Below are 15,929 nucleotides of genomic sequence, written 5' to 3'. Positions count from 1 at the left end.
AGCAGCACTGTGGGTGCACTTACACCACGTGGACTGCAGCGGTTCAAGCTCACTGTTACTCACAGTAAGTGCTTGTCGTGCAAGAATGAGTCCAAGCTAGTCTTTTACTTCAAGCTGGTTTATTCTCAAGACAGCTCTGCAGTGCAGCAGACTCTCCCAATCCCTTGCACCACTGGGTGTAACAGCTGTACTCATCACCTGTTTTAACAAGCAGTTTTCTTAACAATGTAATTGCCAGTCACGCGCGGTGGAGATGGTGCCTTTGACCAAGAGCCTGCTTTCCCTGTCCGGTCGGAACATTCGTCAAATTGTAACAAGACAAGCTCATCACAAAACTGGTCCTGACTTTCATGACAAGTATGGAAATGCTATCCTTGTGGGAGAATTAGCATTCTGTGTTGCAGTCTGGAGTTATGTTGTGACGCAGGCTGGGCTCACATGGAACGTGTCTCCTAATGGTAAGATCACCCCTCAAAATTGGAGGGAAGACTAGAGGAATGGACCAAGTGTTGGCAAGAAATTGAGTACAGATGGGCTGGATTGCAAATTTGCTTCGAGGCTCATGACTTCTACTATACTGATTACCTCTGTATATTGGGTCTCATAGTAAATTAATGAATTATAGAAACTTTAAAAAAACAATTCTTAATTTTCACGAGGAGAAGTGCTGTCTTTGTGTTGGATTTTGAAACCTTTGAAAGTCTCTTTCCTATATTTGTTTTACCTTTTTTGTAAAACATATCACTAATGTTTGGCAATAAAAAAAGGTTGTTACTTAAAAAAAACAATGTAATTACTGATACATTGACATTCACCACCGCCTTCTCAAGGGTAATTAGGGGTGGACAATAAATGCTGGAGCAACACCCACATCCCATGAAAGAATTTTTAAAAAAGACAGGGAAATGTTCAACCTACACCGCCTTCAATCCAAAACCATAATTACTCCAATTAATTATACAATCAATGGGGGGGGGGAATAATAACTTATTTTATTATTAGCATTTTTCAACCCACTGTCTGGATGCTTTTGAATACATTTTGCTTCAAAATGCAACATTTAAAATTAATTGCTTTTCCCGGACTCTTTCTGTCCGGGGGAAAAATAGCCCAAGATCACAAAACATGACAATTGATATTAATTTCCAATTAGCAGCATAACAACACAAGACTGCCAGTTAGGATTCCTGAGTTTGAATGTCAGGCTTAATTAGTGCCGGTGCTTGAGCTGCCCCTTTCTGACACACTACTACAAGAGTAAGCTTCGATGAACTCAGCCAAGTTGTTCGGGAGAAATTGCGAGAATCCTTGCATTGTTTCATTGTCGGCGAGAAGAAACAAACAAAGAAAAAATAAACCCTAAGTTTTACCATCTCAGTCATAGTTTTCAAAATCTCTTACGTTGTAAGTTGACAAACTGGTAGCACTTTGGAAGGCACTGAATTAATTTGATATATTTTTTAAACCATTATGTTGTAAATAGCTGAAGTGTGATAGTAAATATAGATACACTATATAAGATTGACTTAAATTAAACAGAAATAACCATCATATTATCGGCTAAATGTATGACTCTGCAGTCTATTTACTCATATTCATGAGGGGGCTGCAAAGCAAGTATTAAAGAAAGTGTTAAAGCAAGTGAGCATTTCCAAGAGTGAAATTGTTCTTCTCTCATTTTGTTTCAGATCCCTCCTAAGATTAGCACACAGTTTAAAAAGAAATCCATAAACCATTCCATGACTGTTTCGGTTGCTATATTACAGTACATTGTGGCCAAGAAAAGCAAACCATTTACTCTGACGTTTCTTGCATTTATACTCTGTGAAAGTTGATGTTCTTGTTCTTGTATTGTGTGGTGTTTTTCATGACTTTTCTACATGTACAGTAAAAACCTGGCTCAGCGTGAGCAGTTTTTCATTGATTTTGGTCCTCTCACATGCTGGGAAATTTTAAAATTTGTTCTTGGGATGTGGGCGTCACTGGCTGGGCCCGCATTTATTGCCCATCCCTGATCTCTAATCCCTAATACCAAGGTAAAAACTGAAAATGCTGGAAAAACTCAGCAGGTCCGGCAGATCCGTGGAGAGAGAAACAGTTAACGTTTCAAATCCAATATGACTCTTCTTCAGTACCAGGATATATTGAAGCCCTGACAAAGGTTCAGGAAAGTGTGACTGGAATGACACCTGCTTTAAAAGCACTTAGTTACCACAAGAAATAGGGAGCTGGGTCATTTTTACTTTATAAAAGGGTAGACTAGGGAGATTTGATTGAGGTTTTAGAAATATGAAGGGTCTACACCAGGCCTGTCCAATATATGGTCCGCAAGCCAGAGTCCAGCCGAACAAGGGCTTCCATCTTGCCCGCCAACCAATGTTCAAAATACATGTAAGCGGAAGTGACAGATTCTGTACGGAGCTGCACCTCCAATCACAGGCTTTTTCTCTCCTGCGTTTGCTGCTGATAGGCCTATTGGGAGAGAGACAATTTGTGATTAGAGCAGCAACGAGCAGCGGGAAGGTGAGTGGTAGTGCTCAGCCTGAGGACCAGAGCAGCAGGGGGCTGCCAGGGAGCGTCTGTCTCCCCAGGGAGGGAAAGGCTGTGAGGGAGCATCTGTCTACCGAGGGGAGGGAGAGGCTCTGAGGGAGTGTGTGTCAGCTGGGGGGAGGGAGAGGCTGCGTGTTCGTATTTGCCTGCCAGGGGAGGGGAGGGGTGACAGGGGGAGAGACTGCAGGGCAGTGTTTGTCTGCCAGGGGAGGGGAGGGGAGGGGTGACAGGGGGAGAGGCTGCGGGGCAGTGTTTGTCTGCTAGGGGAGTGGAGGGGTGACAGGGGGAGAGGCTGCAGGGTAGTGTTTGTCTGCCAGGGGAGGGGAGGGGTGATGGAGGGAGGGGTGATGGGGGAGAGGCTGCAGGGCAGTGTTTATCTGCTGGGAATGAATGGAAACTGACCAGTAATTGCTCTGATAAATCTCTGCTTATTCTGTCAATTTCCTGTCAGCAACAAGCACTGATTTGAAAAGTTGAGTTTCAGAACAGCAGAAAATTTGTAGATTTGTTTCTAAATTGCTGCTGTGTTTCTTTATTGTTGCTGTTGGGGTTTGTACACGAATTGCACCTTCCTTTGTAGTCGGAAGTGTCTGTGGGGCTGCAAGACTGGAGTTGCTGGGTTGGCGGGCGACTCTCTGGGAGATGCTTTGGGCCTGCCCTCCTGTTTCCTGGCAGAAAGTGCTCATGTAGAAAAATGATGGTTCTGCCCTTCACCTGCTTAATTCCCATAGATGGTCACTTACTGTCAGTCTGGTCTAAAAGAGATAGATCAGCAATCTTAAATCAGCCTTAAAGGTCCACAGTATGCTGCTAGTTCAATGCTGGACTTGGGCGGCAGTGAGTAGGGCATAACACAAGATATGGCTGTGCTGGAGTGCGAGCTTCATTCCATTTTAAAAGCTGTTAATGTACCAATGCCTTCTAGTGTTAGATTGGTCCAGTCTTTAGAGGACAGCGATAGAGAAAAAGAAAAACTAAGAAAAATAAAGAACTTGTATTACTACAGCTCCTTTCACCATCTCAGGACTAACTTGCATGAGTCTTATTCACCCATCAGCCCCTGTGCATGCTGATCCATATTAGCTCCCGGTCAAGCAACTGGATTTCAAAATTTTCGTCATAATTCTTCTCATAATAACTTCTCATTTGAAGCTTGTTCACATTTTTTGTTGTCTTGACTGATAACGAGGAAAGTTTCTAATGGCTTATCTATTTGAAATTCACTCACCGGCCCCGCGAATGACAAAAAATTGAAATATGGTCTCTCACTTGAAAAGGTTGGACGCCCCTGGTCTTAACTACGCCTATGTGGCTAGAATAGGCACTTGAATTAGGTAGGTCAGGGAAAACTAGGAGGCTTGCATATAAGTTACATAAACTAGGTTAGATGGAGGGAGATTTTTCATTCTGCAGGGGGGTCATTGTCTTCTGGAATGAGTTGGTGTTTTGCGTAATTTCAGTGCAAGTGTTCAAAAGGGAGCTGGAGGAGTTCCTGATTCTGGCTGATATCATGTGTATGAAAGGTAAGTTAGATGTTGGGTGATGTGCTTCATGGTCACTGTGGTCTCCTGCAGCTCATTTTGATAGCCTTCGGGGTTTGGTGATGAATTTCTCAGAATTCTTTTTTTCCTGAACTCTCAGGTTTTTAAAAAAGGGTTTTCTGCGTCTCTCTGCAGGTTACAGGTGGGTGGAAGTATTGAGGGTCATGATGCTCAAATACAGCTTGACAACTGGACAGGTTGAATGGGCCAGCTCGTCTTTTCCTCTGTCACTTTTGTATGTTTTTAATTCAGTTCCAGGTTTTAGCACATTAAAAGAAATGAGGCAGAATGATGTTGACTCATTATTTAAACTTCTGCACCAGCCTTCTCTCCTCCTTTCTTCATGTATGTCTGACTTCCCAAACCATGTGTCTCCACAGTGGACATAGAGATTCGGTGAAAGCTGCTGGAGGGTTGGGGATGTGGCTTTGGCAGCCCAGCCCTAGTCCTAACCCCAACCCTAAAGCTGGCTCGGCACAGACTTGGAAATGTTCCCACAAAAGGCATTGTGGGCTTCCATTTCTCCCCCATGGACAGAATGCTTCCTGGCTAAAAGTAGTGTGCTACAAGGAAATCTATAGAGGGAGAACATGTAATGTGGATAAGAAGTATACCACTAATTGTGGGTGCATTACTGTACAGCAGCCTAGAATTGAAATTTAACTTTTCACTGTTGTGTCTGAGTGTTAAGATCCTGTTGATAAAAGCAGAAAAACAGCTCTGAAAGCAAGTCAACTGTGTAGTTAACCTGGCCTGGTGCCGTGACAGTACTGCCGTAGGATTTACAATTCACAACCTTGATTAAGTCTTTGTGGTTTGTCTTGGTCAGTTAAAAGTCTGAGTTGAGAATCGTGATATAGTGATGCTATAACTTGCTATACTACTCGTTAGAATTCTGTAGGTTAATGCCCAAGATTACTGATGTGATGAATTGCAGATCTCTGCAGTGCTGCCTGAGGGAGGAATAGACTCCTTAAGAAGGGAAGGAAAATGAGTATCTGAGATGTTTATGGACTAACCTGACCCTTCCAGCAGCCTAATTACACAGCAGCAGCAAAGGCTCTGAAGTAAAAGGGCAGAAGTGCAATAATATTTCAAAAATTATACCAAGAGATGAGGGTGGAGGAGGAAGAAATGAGTCAAAGGGTTCTACTTGTCCTACTTTTCAGCATTCCATCTTTTCTCTGAACTGTTGTACAATCTTGTACAGTTGCTGACAAAAACAGTTCAGCGATGTAGCAGCCGACAGCACAGAGTACTATTCAGGGTGCGTAGGTGGGATTCCTGCTGCAATGCTCCTTTGGTGATTTTATTAGGGAGGTCTTGACTGTACCCATATGTCAAGTAACCAGCTAAGCTGAGATGGCTTGTTGTTGAAGTGTCTAACCCATATGGCAGTGAGTAAGCACCGTCAGGGCAAATGGCTTTCCTCCCATGTTCAGCAGGGATACAGTGACTGTAATTAACACTTATAAGGAAATTGACTAGTGGAGTGAAAGCATTTTTTGAAGAGGTATTGTTTATTATTTCTGGCTTGCATTTGAGTAGGTTCATTTTCTCAACAGAGCAACATTTAATACTAAACACTTAAAAGCTTTTTAGAAAAAATCCAAAGCCAGTAGAAAAACAACATCCTTACAGGTAGATCTATGTGACATAGATACAAAATGGTGCAATGGAGAACATCAGTGGTTGGAGTGGTCATAGGATTATCCCAACAGGTGACAAACCGATCCTCCTCAGGGACTTCAACCCAGAGTTGAGAAGGACATAAATACCTGGAAGGGGCTGATAGGCAGGAAGGAGGGAAAGCAAACTTCGAGTACTTGTCCTGATGAAATCCCAGGGATGTGACCTTGTCATAACCACACTCTTTCACCAGCGAGACGAGCACAATACCTCACGGCAACACCCACAGTCCAAACACTTGCAATTTCTTGACTACGTCACCATTTGAGCAATTGACTATAGAGATGTTCATATCACCCATGTCATGATGGGCACTTGACGATTGTTGGACTGAACACTCCTTATCCAATCTACCATCTCTATCAGCCTGGCCCCCGAAAGGTGGAGGCAACAGATGCGATGCCACAAGAAAGTCAACATCGAAGGCCGCAAAGTTCTCACTGGGTCAGCCCTTCTTGGTCAGTGCTGCGCTGCCACTTCTCAACCGCTAGCCACCAGGAGCCAAGTGTGCTCATAGTGTGAGTCGAACCTAAAGTCCACCATAACAAGTAGCTGCAAAGAGGTCCTTGTTCTCTTTACTAGGAAACATCTTGAATGGTTCGCGAAAAGGACCAAGACATACAGGACCTAACAGAGTGCAAGCACAAAGCTTTCATTGACTGGAAACCTCACCACGCCTCAAGAGAAAAGCAGCAGTCCTACAGGTGGCCGAAGGCAGCGGTGCAGCATAAAACCCGCGACATAAAGAACAAATGATGGATGCAAAGGTCTCAGGAGATCCAACAACTTGGGGACACTGACATGCGTGGCTTCTTCAGCACTATCGAAACAGTCTATAGCCCAAGGACTCGAGGGTCAACCCTGCTGAGAGCCCAAGATTGGGGGGGAGTTGAAGGACCGGGAGGCAGCCAGTGCTCACTGCAGAGACTCCTCACTGAGACTCTCTCTTTGATTTGAACGACTTCGACTCCTCTCCTCAAATACCCCACCCAGCTCAGTGTCGGCACTACCCTGGTCCAGAGAGAAGTTCAAAAAGCCATCAGACAGCTGGTAAATAACAAGGCCTCTGAAGCAAATGGAATCCCTACTGAAATTCTGAAAGGTTGCAGTGATACACTCCTCCACGGTTGCATAACTTCATTTCTGTTATTTGGGAAGTGAAGTGCATGCTGGAGGAATCACAGGGACACTGATATTGTGACTGTATTCAAGAAGGGAGACAAGTCTGCAGAGTGTAACTACTTACCTGCTGTCTGCCATTGGGAAGATCGTTGCAAAGATCTTCCTCAACTGCCCCTCCCAGTGGCTGAGGAACGCCTTCCAGAAACAGTGCAGTTTTTTCCAATCGAGGGGCACGACAGACATGATCTTCAATGCGCAGCAGGATCTGCAGATTGCGCGCTGGACTTATCAGCCATCTCAGAACCCATCGAACCGGAATGGAAGCAAGTCACCCTCAATCTCAAAGGATTGGCTAAGGAAAAGATGATTTATGGAATGTTGTCATTAGTGTGCAGTTTGAAATGCAACAAAATTAAGTAATTTTTAAATTTGTATCTTCAACACCTAAGCCTAGAATATTTAAATAAAGTATTCCAAGTGAAATCTAAATCCAGAGTGTCATCTGCTGGACTGAACAATGTAAGCGAGTTTGTTAAATTGCAACAGTTCAGTTTCTTTCCCCTCCACTCCCATTCTTGGCTATTGAGGACAGTGGAGTAATGGAGGGAGGAACCAAATTAATCCAGTCCTGGTGCTTCCACAGCACAGCCCAGCTCTGGCTATCCATGGGTTTTTACCTCCTCAATGTATTGAATATGATGGAACCCCACTGGTGCCCCATGTTTTGCTAAGTCCATTACTGAACAGGGAGACACAGAAGGGGCTGTGATCAGTGCCATTGTTTCAAGATTTGCTAAGTTGCTGATGAAAGTTTATTGAAAACTTCATTGACTGACAGAGATGGAAATGGGAAAATGTTGACTTCTGTGTTACAAATCTGCCTTTTGGCATCTGGGTTAACTTCACAGGATCTGCTTGACAGATGAGAAGGAAGTGTAATGAGTGAGGGTGCTTGAGTGCCAGCCCTGATTCTGATTAAAGACTTAGAGATTAATCTTCAGGACACTGCTGTGAGTAACTGGGTGAAAAGTCATAGGGACATTAAAAGAAAGATTGTGTATTTTGAATTTCTTTGAGAACTTTTGTTTATTAGTTATAAAAATACCAGAGGTGTGAATAAAGCTGTTTGACCTGTTGGAGGTGGCAGATCATGTGGTGAAAATTCTGGCAATATGTCCAAATAGAGTTGGAATTCAATCAAGCATTGAAATTCCTTTTGAAGTTGAAAATGACTGGACAGCGTCTCTGTCTCTGTCTGTCTGTCTGTCTGTCTCTCTCTCTCCCTCTCTGTCTGTGTCTCTGTCTCTGTCTGTGTGTGTCTCTCTCTGTCTCTGTCTCTACCCTCTCTCTTCACCACCCCACACCCTCCCCTCCCCTGGCAGAGGAAGCTTTTGCAACTTCATTGCAAAGACTGAATTAAACACCAACTTCCAAAAAAGGGGAGTGGAAGGAGGATTAGTCTCGTTGCAATTATGAAAAGATCTCAGCCAATCAGAATCTTTCAGAAGTGTTTTTTTCCCAATCCTGTTACACATGGAGCAAAAACATCCGTTGACATTTTGAAAGTGGAGAGCAGCTGGTAGAGTGCCGTGTTTCCTGTAATCTGCAGGTGTTGTGTTTTTCTCACCCTATCCTGCTTTTCCTATCTGCATATGTCGAGTGGTAACATTCAACGCTCTTCATCCAGGAGCGGGGGAAGGTGCCACGTTGCTTACAGGCATTCGATTCATTCTGGAGAGCCAAATGCCCACATTAAGCTGCCAGCAGGAAATAAATTACATACAGTGCTGGATTTTTAAACAGATTTGCTAATTAGTCCTGGAGGTCAGGGCTCCATCCTGTAGGAAACCTCCCTGCAGAGTCCACTGTGGTGAGGAAATTCTAATGAAACACAACTTTGGTTGAGCCACTTCTTTCAAATGTAAAAATGCAGGATTCCTTTCTTAAAAATATCTTTACAGATATTCTGCTTTGCTTTTAATGATTCCTAGATATTGACAGCATGAGAATATTTTGTGACATTTATCTGAGAAGCTGCTCCTGACTCCGCAGTGCTTCCTGAACAGACAGCAGTTTCTGAGATCATCATTCTTTTGAACTGAGTTGGGATCAAAATCAGAGTCGAGTGGGGTGTTTTTTCCATCCGGTTATTGGTGAAGCCCATGAGTTTAAGGAGATTGGTGATACCATGAGTTGCAATGTTTTTTCATCTTTGGAATTTAGATTCTAATGCAGTCCAGCCCGAGGGAAAGCTTTCTTTTTCCTGTATAAACATAAGAAATAGGAGCAGGAGTAGGTCATTCAATCTGTCAAGCCTGCTCCACCATTGCTAACTTTTTAACTCAACTCCACCAATATCCGTTAATTCCCTCAGTATCCAACATCTATCAATCTCTATCTTGCGTATGCTTAACGACTAAGCATCCTCAGCTTTCTGGGGTAGAGAATTCCAAAGATTCATAACTCTTTAAGTGAAGAAATTTCTCCTCATCTCAGTCCTAAATAGTTGACCCCTTACTCTAAGACTGTGACCCCTTGTTCTAGATTCACCTGTCAAGGGGACACATCCACCCAATATCTAACATGTCAAGCCCTTTAAGTATTTTATTAGTTCCAATGAGATTGCGTCTCATTCTTATAAACTTCCAGGTCCCAAGTGAAATGAATTGGGTAAACTCACTGCACTTCTTGATGTGTGCACAACATTAAACTGCTCATAATTTAGCACAAATTGTCTGTTGCATTCACTGAGATCATAAGAGTAGCTGAAAATGGAAATGTCAAACCTATTGCAATGGGATACTGCTTTCTGATATTGAGATCAGGGCTCATTGCTCTACATTTGACCCAATTTATATATGACAGGAAATGTTTGGTACAGTCTCTGCGTATCTAAATGGGAATATATATGTTAAGTGCATTTCATATACAAGATCCCACCAACTAGTTGTTGTAGCATCTCCAGATGGTGATCTTCAGAGGGTAATTTTTAAGAAGAGCTATTCAGTGATAATGTTGGAAGACTATGAAGTTAAATGATAACCAGCAATGATGTTTTAAAAAGAATTATGTTTCTTTCCAAATTTTTCACTCATTCCAGTTGAGGTTTGTTAATTCTGATGAATGGGAATTTTTCCTTTTTTTTTAATTCATTCGTGGGATATGGGCTTCACTGGCTGGGCCAACATTTATTGCCCATCCCTAGTTGCCCTTGAGAAGATGGCGGTGAACCGCAGCAGTTCATGTGTGTGGGTACACCCACAGTGCTGTTAGGAAGGGTGTTCCAGGATTTGGACCCAGATATATTTTCAAGTCAGGATGGTGAGTGACTTGGAGGGGAACTCCTAGGTGGTGGTGTTCCCATCTATCTGCTGCCCTTATCCTTCGAGATGGTAGTGGTTGTGCGCTTGGAAGGTGCTATCGAAGGGGCCTTGGTGAGTTCCTACAGTGCATCTTGTAGATGGTACACGCTGCTGCTACTGTGCGTCGGTGATGGAGGGAGTGAATGTTTGTGGAAGGGATGTCAATTAAGCGTGCTACTTTGTCCTGGATGGTGTCAAGCTTCGTGAGTGTTGTGGGAGCTGCACTCATCCAGGCGAGTGGGGAGTATTCCATCACATTCCTGACTTGTGCCTTGTAGATGATGGACAGGCTTTGGGGTGTCAGGAGATGAGTTACTTGTCGCAGGATTCCTAGTCTCGGACCTGCTCTTCTGGCCACAGTATTCTTATGGCTAGTCAAGTTCAGTTTCTGATCAATGGTAACCCCAAGGATGTTGATAGTGGGGGATTCAGTGATGGTAATGCCATTGAATATCAAGCGGTGATGGTTGGATTCTCCCTTGTTGGAGATGGTAATTGCCTGACACTTGTGTGGTACGAATGTTACTTGCCACTTGTCAGCCCAAGTCTGGATATTGTCTAGGTCTTGCTGCATTTGGACATGGACTGTTCAGTATCTGAGGAATCGCGAATGGTGTTGAACATTGTGCAATCATCAGCGAACATCCCCACTTCTGACCTTATGATGGAAGGATGGTCATTGATGAAGCAGCCGATGGTTGGGCCGAGGACACTACCCTGAGGAACTCCTGCGGTGAAGTCCTGGAGCTGAGATGACTGACCTTCAGCAACCACAACCATCTTACTTTGTGCTAGGTATGACTCCAACCAGCAGTGAGTTTTCCCCGATTCCCATTGACTCCAGTTTTGCTAGAGCTCCTTGATGCCACACTCTGTCAAACGCTGCCTTGATGTCAAGGGCAATCACTCTCACCTCACCTCAGGAGGTCAGCTCTTTTGTTCATGTTTGAACCAAGGCTGTAATGAGGTCAGGAGCTGAGTGACCCTGGCAGAACCCAAACTGGGTGTCAGTGAGCAGGTTATTGCTAAGCAAGTGCCGCTTAATAGCACTGTTGATGACCCTTTCCATTACTTTACTGATGATCGAGAGTAGATTGATGAGGCGGTAATTGGCAGGGTTGGATTTGTCCTGCTTTTTATGTACAGGACACACCTGGGCAATTTTCCACATAGCCGGGTAAATGCCAGTGTTGTAGCTGTACTGGAACAGTTTGGCTAAGGACGCGGTAAGTTCTGGAGCACAAGTCTTCAGTACTATTGCCGGAATATTGTCAGGGCCCATAGCCTTTGCAGTATCCAGTGCCTTCAGCTGTTTCTTGATATCACATGGAGTGAATCAAATTAGCTGAATGCTGGCATTTTTGATGATGGGGACCTCCAGAGGAGTCTGAGATGGATCATCCACTGGGCACTTCTGGCTGAAGATTGTAGCAAATGCTTCAGCCTTATCTTTTGCACTGATGTGCTGGGCTCCTCCATCATTGAAGATGGGGATATTTGTGGAGCCTCCTCCCCTCCTCCTCCAGTGAGTTGTTTAATTGTCCACCACCATTCATGACTGGATGTGGCAGGACTGCAGAGCTTAGGTCTGATCCTTTGGTTGTGGGATCGCTTAGCCGTATCACTTGCTGCTTATGCTGTTTGTCACGCAAGTAGATCTGTGTTATAGCATCACCAGGTTGACACCTCATTTTTAGGTATGTCTGGTGCTGCTCTGGCATGCCCTCCTGCACTCTTCATTGATCCAGGGTTGATCCCCTGGCTTGATGGTAATGGTAGAGTAGGGGATATGCCAGGCCATGAGGTTACAGATTGTGTTTGAGTACAGTTGGAACTATTAAGCATTCATAATTCAAGTATAGCACACTAACACCCTCCAGTATACCCAATTACTATGTCTACATTTCTACCTCAGGAGAATTGCCATTTTCAGATTGTTACATCAGTCGTTCTTAGTTATCTTCGTGAGATAGCGAGCTTTGTGCTATAAACCTATATCCAATAGTAACTAAATCAAAGTAGGGCTTTTAATGGTCTAATTTCCTGGGAGCACATTAATTAAGAGTTAATTTTGTTCTCTGTATTGGCTATAAAGCATAGATTTATTCAGCACCAATCGGAATGTGCCTGAAACAATGCTGTTGAATTACCCATTGACCAACATATTAAGCACAAATTCATGTGCCCGTGGAAAAGTGCAGTTCACAGTTAAGGCCTGTAGGTGGTTGTGGGTGGTGTGAGTGAATAATGAAAAGGCCTCAAATCATTGGAAGGTCGCCATACTAATAAACAGAGGCCCTGAAAACTTGGTGGGCAGAGACCTGTTGATGCCTGGCCTCTCTCCTGTAGAGGAGCACTGAAGGATTTTGTGGTGGCAGGCAGGGGAATTACGTGTGTGATACCGTTGACTTTGATGCCCTGATTGAAGGTGTGACTGTTGGGATAATGTCACCCATTGGAATTCCTGCCAGACCCACCTCTGGCACCCTGAATGCCTAGAAAGTCTCCATGAAGCAGATGTAGAAGGCAGAAGTGAATCCCATCAGATTCCTAAAGACTGGTTAGTCTGGAAGGTAAGCAACAAAGATCACTATTATTTTGGCTGCCGTTTATCTTTCATTATGAGAAGTATCTACCTAAGGAGTTTGTAGATATCAGCTATCTTTACATGAATAGCTTAACAGCAGAGTATTAACTGGATTTGACCACTAACTGTTGGAAGTAGAGTACAAAAGAGGTGACAGGAATAATTTGTAAATATTATAATAAGATTTGAAAAATTTCTGATGTTTACCAACCGTGGAAGTGAACTTTAGAACTCTGTGGCCCAAGACCTGTTTTGTGCAAAACCCTTCATGCTCAACACCCAAGCCTCCCTGTGACTCTCTGTGCCACTTAAACTGACATCCTTGTTTTCAAATCCCTTCATGGCCTCACTTTACCATATTTGGGGCATATTTTCTAGCCATCATTCTCTGCTTTTCTAATACCGGTTGAGAGCTTACCCCCTGCCCCCTCTTTTCTTTATCAGACACTGATCTTTTAATTGCTGTTTCTAGTCTCCGGAAGTCTCGTCCAAAACCATTTTACTTTGCTACTTTGCCAATGTCAAAAGGCTCCTTTAAAAACTTATTTAGATGGGCATGCATTTGGTTCCACCCAACCTGAAATCCCTTGATTTCCTGGTCAGGGTGCATATCTCCACCCTGTAAAATACTCTGCAGCCATCCTTTATATGAGGAGCACTATATAAAAGTAGGTTCCTGTCTGTTCACTCTGCTATGCCAGCTTTTTTTATCTTGTGCCTCTGAAGTGCCTCAGGCCATTTTTCTACTTTGACAGTGCTATATAATTGTAAGGAATTGTTGTCGAATTGTACAAAATTTACGCAGTGTGAACCAAGGAAATGAGCAAGGTTGTATTTTTCTCACTCTGGTTCTTTAAGCAGGCAATGAACTAGTTAACCACTGGTTCGCAAAGAGTGTGTGATATCCGGGTTTACTCTGAGGAGCAGCTTTAGGAGTATGAGAAATTGTTCGAACCAACTCTGTAAACACTGGACATCAAAATTACTGCACCAGTAATTGAACCAGTGTTCATACAAGCTCAGATATTCAGTCACCTAAATCGCTTGCAGTTGACAGTTCGATTGCATCCCAGGTCTTAGAGATGGCAGTGTTCTGCCGTTGCTTTTCCATTGTTAAAGACCTGTGGATTCCCAGAGGGTGCCGGTCTCCAGTGGCTGACTGAAAACCAAACGTAGAACTGCCAGGACTTACCAAGAGCAACCGGAAAGCCAGCAGCACCAGTGTGGATGGCACAGAGTGTGAAATGTAGAAATGACTTGCGCAAATCCACCCTTCCAGACATGTCTTTATAATGTTCCTTCAGTATAAAACACTTTGGTCATTTTCTTAGATATTTCCATTTTCAGGACTCTTTCTTTTGAATTGTTTTACACCCTGTTGTCCTATTTTGATTTAATTCCTTGTATTCATTCTGTACTTGATCTCCTACCCTTCCATGGTTGTAATTCTATCCCTGCTCAGACAGATTGCTGTTCAAGTTTTGGCACAAGATGGTGGAGGAGTGGTTCTTTTGGCTGGCAGCCTGAAAGCAGGTAATACCAGACAGCATAAATGGGAATTTATTGTGGACTCTGTGGAAATCTAACTAACCCAGCACAACAACATTCCTAGTTAGACCTTAATCTTTCTATACTATATGTCAGGCTATATAAAAGCCAGATGAACTTTGAAGAGGATCTTTAATGAGCAGGGATAGATTGTTAGAGGTGGGAATTTCTGCCCTCAACATCAAGGCATATGTGACCGAGTGTGGCATTAACGAGCCCTAGCAAAGCAGAGTCATGGGAATCAGAGGGAAAGCTCACTGCTGGTTGGAGTCATACCTAGCACAAAGGGAGATGGTTGTGGTTGTTGGAGGTCAATCATCTCAGCTCCAGGACATCACTGCAGGTGTTCCTCAGGATAGTGTCCTCAGCCCAACCATCTTCAGCTGCTTCATCAATGACCTTCCTTCCATCATAAGTGGGGATGTTCGCTGATGATTGCACAATGTTCAGCATCAGCTGTGGCTCAGTTCATAGCACCCTCGCCTTTGAATCAGAGGGTTGTGGGTTCATGTCCCACTCCCGGAAACCAAGAACTGTGATTGTACTCAAAAGAGTTGCAATCTGTGACTGTTGATAACTCGAAAGAGTATCATTCATGACTCTTCAGATACTGAAGCAGTCCATGTCCAAATGCAGCAAGACCTAGACAATATCCAGGGGCTGACAAGTGGCAAGTAACATTCGCACCGTACAACTGTCAGGCAATTACCATCTCCAACAAGAGAGAAGCCAACCATCGCCCCATGATGTTCAATGGCATTACCATTGCTGAATCCCTCACCATCAGCATCCTGGGGGATACCATTGACCAGAAACTGAACTGGACTAGCCATATAAATACTGTGGCTACAAGAGCAGGTCAGAGGCAGGGAATCCTGCAGCGAATAGCTCACGTCCTGACACCCCGAAGCCTGTCCACCATCTACAAGGCACAAGTCAGGAGTGTGATGGAATACTCCCCACTTGCTCTGGTTGAGTGCAGCTCCAACAACACTTAAGAAGTTTGTCCCCATCCAGGACAAAGCAGCCCGCTTGATTGGCACCCCTTCCACAAACATTCACTCCCTCCACCACCGACGCACAGTAGCAGCAGTTTGCACCATCTACAAGATGCACTGCAGGATTTCAGCAAGTCTCCTTAGATATCACCTTCCAAACCCGCGACCACTACCACCTAGAAGGACAAGGGCAGCAGATACATAGGAACACCACCACCTGGAAATTCCGCTCCAAGCCACTCACCATCCTGACTTGGAAATATCGCCATTCCTTCACTCACTGGCTCAAAATCCTGGAACTCCCTTCCTAACAGCACAATGGGTATACCTACACCACATGGACTGCAGCAGTTCAAGAAGGCAGCTCACCACCATTTTCTTAAGGGCAACTAGGGTTGGGTAATAAATGCTCGACTAGCCAGCGATCCCCACATCCCATAAATGAAAAAAAATGTTAAAAATGTATTATCTGCTGTAGCATCTTTGCCCAGAGATGGTAATGAGCAAAATTAACAGCAACCTCTGATTTAGC

General features: G+C 43.9%; 1 protein-coding gene and 1 pseudogene across 2 annotated transcripts in view; both read left to right on the top strand.

Moving 5' to 3' along the window:
* LOC144681825 (testis-expressed protein 264-like) overlaps positions 1-15,929 on the top strand; it is a 367,242-nt gene that overhangs the window by 77,340 nt on the left and 273,973 nt on the right. The window lies entirely within an intron of this gene.
* LOC144681826 (cytochrome c oxidase subunit 7B, mitochondrial pseudogene) lies at positions 215-788 on the top strand (annotated as a pseudogene). Its single transcript, XR_013576858.1, has one exon. The product of XR_013576858.1 is annotated as a cytochrome c oxidase subunit 7B, mitochondrial pseudogene (transcript).

The sequence above is a fragment of the Cetorhinus maximus genome, chromosome 6, assembly GCF_964194155.1.
Source record: "Cetorhinus maximus chromosome 6, sCetMax3.hap1.1, whole genome shotgun sequence".
NCBI classification, from domain to species: domain Eukaryota; kingdom Metazoa; phylum Chordata; class Chondrichthyes; order Lamniformes; family Cetorhinidae; genus Cetorhinus; species Cetorhinus maximus.
The sequence above is the reverse complement of the archived record's forward strand: the minus strand, read 5'-3'. Positions and strand labels throughout refer to the sequence as shown.